Here is a 6,000-nt window from a genome sequence, read left to right as displayed (position 1 = left end):
GAACCAACTACAGTAATTTGTTTATTACTTTACTATAACGATAAGGAACCAACTACAGTACTTTGTTTATTACTTTACTATAACGATAAGGAACCAACTAGAGTATACTTTGTTTATTACTTTACTATAACGATAAGGAACCAACTAGAGTACTTTGTTTATTACTTTACTATAACGATAAGGAACCAACTACAGTACTTTGTTTATTACTTTACTATAACGATAAGGAACCAACTAGAGAACTTTGTTTATTACTTTACTATAACGATAAGGAACCAACTAGAGTATACTTTGTTTATTACTTTACTATAACGATAAGGAACCAACTAGAGAACTTTGTTTATTACTTTACTATAACGATAAGGAACCAACTACAGTACTTTGTTTATTACTTTACTATAACGATAAGGAACCAACTAGAGTATACTTTGTTTATTACTTTACTATAACGATAAGGAACCAACTAGAGTATACTTTGTTTATTACTTTACTATAACGATAAGGAACCAACTAGAGTATACTTTGTTTATTACTTTACTATAACGATAAGGAACCAACTAGAGTATACTTTGTTTATTACTTTACTATAACGATAAGGAACCAACTAGAGAACTTTGTTTATTACTTTACTATAACGATAAGGAACCAACTAGAGAACTTTGTTTATTACTTTACTATAACGATAAGGAACCAACTACAGTACTTTGTTTATTACTTTACTATAACGATAAGGAACCAACTAGAGAACTTTGTTTATTACTTTACTATAACGATAAGGAACCAACTAGAGAACTTTGTTTATTACTTTACTATAACGATAAGGAACCAACTAGAGTATACTTTGTTTATTACTTTACTATAACGATAAGGAACCAACTACAGTACTTTGTTTATTACTTTACTATAACGATAAGGAACCAACTAGAGTATACTTTGTTTATTACTTTACTATAACGATAAGGAACCAACTACAGTACTTTGTTTATTACTTTACTATAACGATAAGGAACCAACTACAGTACTTTGTTTATTACTTTACTATAACGATAAGGAACCAACTAGAGTATACTTTGTTTATTACTTTACTATAACGATAAGGAACCAACTAGAGTACTTTGTTTATTACTTTACTATAACGATAAGGAACCAACTAGAGTATACTTTGTTTATTACTTTACTATAACGATAAGGAACCAACTACAGTACTTTGTTTATTACTTTACTATAACGATAAGGAACCAACTACAGTACTTTGTTTATTACTTTACTATAACGATAAGGAACCAACTAGAGTATACTTTGTTTATTACTTTACTATAACGATAAGGAACCAACTACAGTACTTTGTTTATTACTTTACTATAACGATAAGGAACCAACTAGAGTAACTTTGTTTATTACTTTACTATAACGATAAGGAACCAACTACTTTGTTTATTACTTTACTATAACGATAAGGAACCAACTAGAGAACTTTGTTTATTACTTTACTATAACGAACCAATAAGGAACCAACTACAGTACTTTGTTTACTATACTTTACTATAACTATAACGATAAGGAACCAACTAGAGAACTTTGTTTATTACTTTACTATAACGATAAGGAACCAACTAGAGTATACTTTGTTTATTACTTTACTATAACGATAAGGAACCAACTAGAGAACTTTGTTTATTACTTTACTATAACGATAAGGAACCAACTACAGTACTTTGTTTATTACTTTACTATAACGATAAGGAACCAACTACAGTACTTTGTTTATTACTTTACTATAACGATAAGGAACCAACTAGAGAACTTTGTTTATTACTTTACTATAACGATAAGGAACCAACTACAGTACTTTGTTTATTACTTTACTATAACGATAAGGAACCAACTAGAGTACTTTGTTTATTACTTTACTATAACGATAAGGAACCAACTACAGTACTTTGTTTATTACTTTACTATAACGATAAGGAACCAACTAGAGTATACTTTGTTTATTACTTTACTATAACGATAAGGAACCAACTAGAGAACTTTGTTTATTACTTTACTATAACGATAAGGAACCAACTAGAGTATACTTTGTTTATTACTTTACTATAACGATAAGGAACCAACTAGAGAACTTTGTTTATTACTTTACTATAACGATAAGGAACCAACAGGATAACTTTGTTTATTACTTTACTGTAACGATAAGGAACCAACTGGGTAACTTTGTTTATTACTTTACTATAACGATAAGGAACCAACTAGATAACTTTGTTTATTACTTTACTATAACGATAAGGAACCAACTACAGTACTTTGTTTATTACTTTACTATAACGATAAGGAACCAACTAGAGAACTTTGTTTATTACTTTACTATAACGATAAGGAACCAACTACAGTACTTTGTTTATTACTTTACTATAACGATAAGGAACCAACTAGAGTATACTTTGTTTATTACTTTACTATAACGATAAGGAACCAACTAGAGTATACTTTGTTTATTACTTTACTATAACGATAAGGAACCAACTAGAGAACTTTGTTTATTACTTTACTATAACGATAAGGAACCAACTACAGTACTTTGTTTATTACTTTACTATAACGATAAGGAACCAACTAGAGTATACTTTGTTTATTACTTTACTATAACGATAAGGAACCAACTAGAGAACTTTGTTTATTACTTTACTGTAACGATAAGGAACCAACTGGATAACTTTGTTTATTACTTTACTGTAACGATAAGGAACCAACTGGATAACTTTGTTTATTACTTTACTATAACGATAAGGAACCAACTAGGATAACTTTGTTTATTACTTTACTATAACGATAAGGAACCAACTGGATAACTTTGTTTATTACTTTACTGTAACGATAAGGAACCAACTGGATAACTTTGTTTATTACTTTACTATAACGATAAGGAACCAACTACATAACTTTGTTTATTACTTTACTATAACGATAAGGAACCAACTAAGGATTACTTTGTTTATTACTTTACTATAACGATAAGGAACCAACTAGAGAACTTTGTTTATTACTTTACTATAACGATAAGGAACCAACTACTTTACTATAACGATAAGGAACCAACTACTTTGTTTATTACTTTACTATAACGATAAGGAACCAACTAGAGTATACTTTGTTTATTACTTTACTATAACGATAAGGAACCAACTAGAGTATACTTTGTTTATTACTTTACTATAACGATAAGGAACCAACTACAGTACTTTGTTTATTACTTTACTATAACGATAAGGAACCAACTAGAGAACTTTGTTTATTACTTTACTATAACGATAAGGAACCAACTACAGTACTTTGTTTATTACTTTACTATAACAATAAGGAACCAACTAGAGTATACTTTGTTTATTACTTTACTATAACGATAAGGAACCAACTAGATAACTTTGTTTATTACTTTACTATAACGATAAGGAACCAACGATAAGGGATAACTTTGTTTATTACTTTACTATAACGATAAGGAACCAACTGGATAACTTTGTTTATTACTTTACTATAACGATAAGGAACCAACTTGATAACTTTGAGGAACCATCTGGATAACTTTGTTTATTACTTTACTGTAACGATAAGGAACCAACTGGATAACTTTGTTTATTACTTTACTATAACGATAAGGAACCAACTGGATAACTTTGTTTATTACTTTACTATAACGATAAGGAACCAACTGGATAACTTTGTTTATTACTTTACTATAACCAATAAGGAACCAACTGGATAACTTTGTTTATTACTTTACTATAACGATAAGGAACCAACTAGAGTATCTTTGTTTATTACTTTACTGTAAAGATAAGGAACCAACTGGATAACTTTGTTTATTACTTTACTATAACAATAAGGAACCAACTAGAGTATACTTTGTTTATTACTTTACTATAACGATAAGGAACCAACTACAGTACTTTGTTTATTACTTTACTATAACGATAAGGAACCAACTACAGTACTTTGTTTATTACTTTACTATAACGATAAGGAACCAACTAGAGTATACTTTGTTTATTACTTTACTATAACGATAAGGAACCAACTACAGTACTTTGTTTATTACTTTACTATAACGATAAGGAACCAACTACAGTACTTTGTTTATTACTTTACTATAACGATAAGGAACCAACTAGAGAACTTTGTTTATTACTTTACTATAACGATAAGGAACCAACTACAGTACTTTGTTTATTACTTTACTATAACGATAAGGAACCAACTAGAGAACTTTGTTTATTACTTTACTATAACGATAAGGAACCAACTAGAGTATACTTTGTTTATTACTTTACTATAACGATAAGGAACCAACTATAGAACTTTGTTTATTACTTTACTATAACGATAAGGAACCAACTACAGTACTTTGTTTATTACTTTACTATAACGATAAGGAACCAACTACAGTACTTTGTTTATTACTTTACTATAACAATAAGGAACCAACTAGAGAACTTTGTTTATTACTTTACTATAACGATAAGGAACCAACTACAGTACTTTGTTTATTACTTTACTATAACGATAAGGAACCAACTACAGTACTTTGTTTATTACTTTACTATAACAATAAGGAACCAACTACAGTACTTTGTTTATTACTTTACTATAACGATAAGGAACCAACTAGAGTATACTTTGTTTATTACTTTACTATAACAATAAGGAACCAACTAGAGAACTTTGTTTATTACTTTACTATAACGATAAGGAACCAACTAGAGTATACTTTGTTTATTACTTTACTATAACGATAAGGAACCAACTAGAGAACTTTGTTTATTACTTTACTATAACGATAAGGAACCAACAGGATAACTTTGTTTATTACTTTACTGTAACGATAAGGAACCAACTGGGTAACTTTGTTTATTACTTTACCGTAACGATAAGGAACCAACTGGATAACTTTGTTTATTACTTTACTATAACGATAAGGAACCAACTACAGTACTTTGTTTATTACTTTACTATAACGATAAGGAACCAACTAGAGAACTTTGTTTATTACTTTACTATAACGATAAGGAACCAACTACAGTACTTTGTTTATTACTTTACTATAACAATAAGGAACCAACTAGAGTATACTTTGTTTATTACTTTACTATAACGATAAGGAACCAACTAGAGTATACTTTGTTTATTACTTTACTATAACGATAAGGAACCAACTAGAGAACTTTGTTTATTACTTTACTATAACGATAAGGAACCAACTACAGTACTTTGTTTATTACTTTACTATAACGATAAGGAACCAACTAGAGTATACTTTGTTTATTACTTTACTATAACGATAAGGAACCAACTAGAGAGGAACCAACTAGAGAACTTTGTTTATTACTTTACTATAACGATAAGGAACCAACTGGATAACTTTGTTTATTACTTTACTGTAACGATAAGGAACCAACTGGATAACTTTGTTTATTACTTTACTGTAACGATAAGGAACCAACTGGATAACTTTGTTTATTACTTTACTGTAATTATAAGGAACCAACTGGATAACTTTGTTTATTACTTTACTGTTATTATAAGGAACCAACTGGATAACTTTGTTTATTACTTTACTGTTATTTTAAGGAACCAACTGCATAACTTTGTTTATTACTTTACTGTAACGATAAGAAACCATCTGGATTACTTTGTTTATTACTTTACTATAACAATAAGGAACCAACTAGAGAACTTTGTTTATTACTTTACTATAACGATAAGGAACCAACTACAGTACTTTGTTTATTACACTACTATAACAATAAGGAACCAACTACATTTTTTGTTTATTACTTTACTATAACGATAAGGAACCAACTAGAGTATACTTTGTTTATTACTTTACTATAACAATAAGGAACCAACTACAGTACTTTGTTTATTACATTACTATAACACTAAGGAACCAACTAGAGAACTTTGTTTATTACTTTACTATAACGATAAGGAACCAACTAGAGA

This window comes from Tachypleus tridentatus, chromosome 10 (genome assembly GCF_004210375.1).
Source record: "Tachypleus tridentatus isolate NWPU-2018 chromosome 10, ASM421037v1, whole genome shotgun sequence".
Lineage (NCBI taxonomy): Eukaryota > Metazoa > Arthropoda > Merostomata > Xiphosura > Limulidae > Tachypleus > Tachypleus tridentatus.
This window is presented reverse-complemented; position numbering follows the sequence as displayed.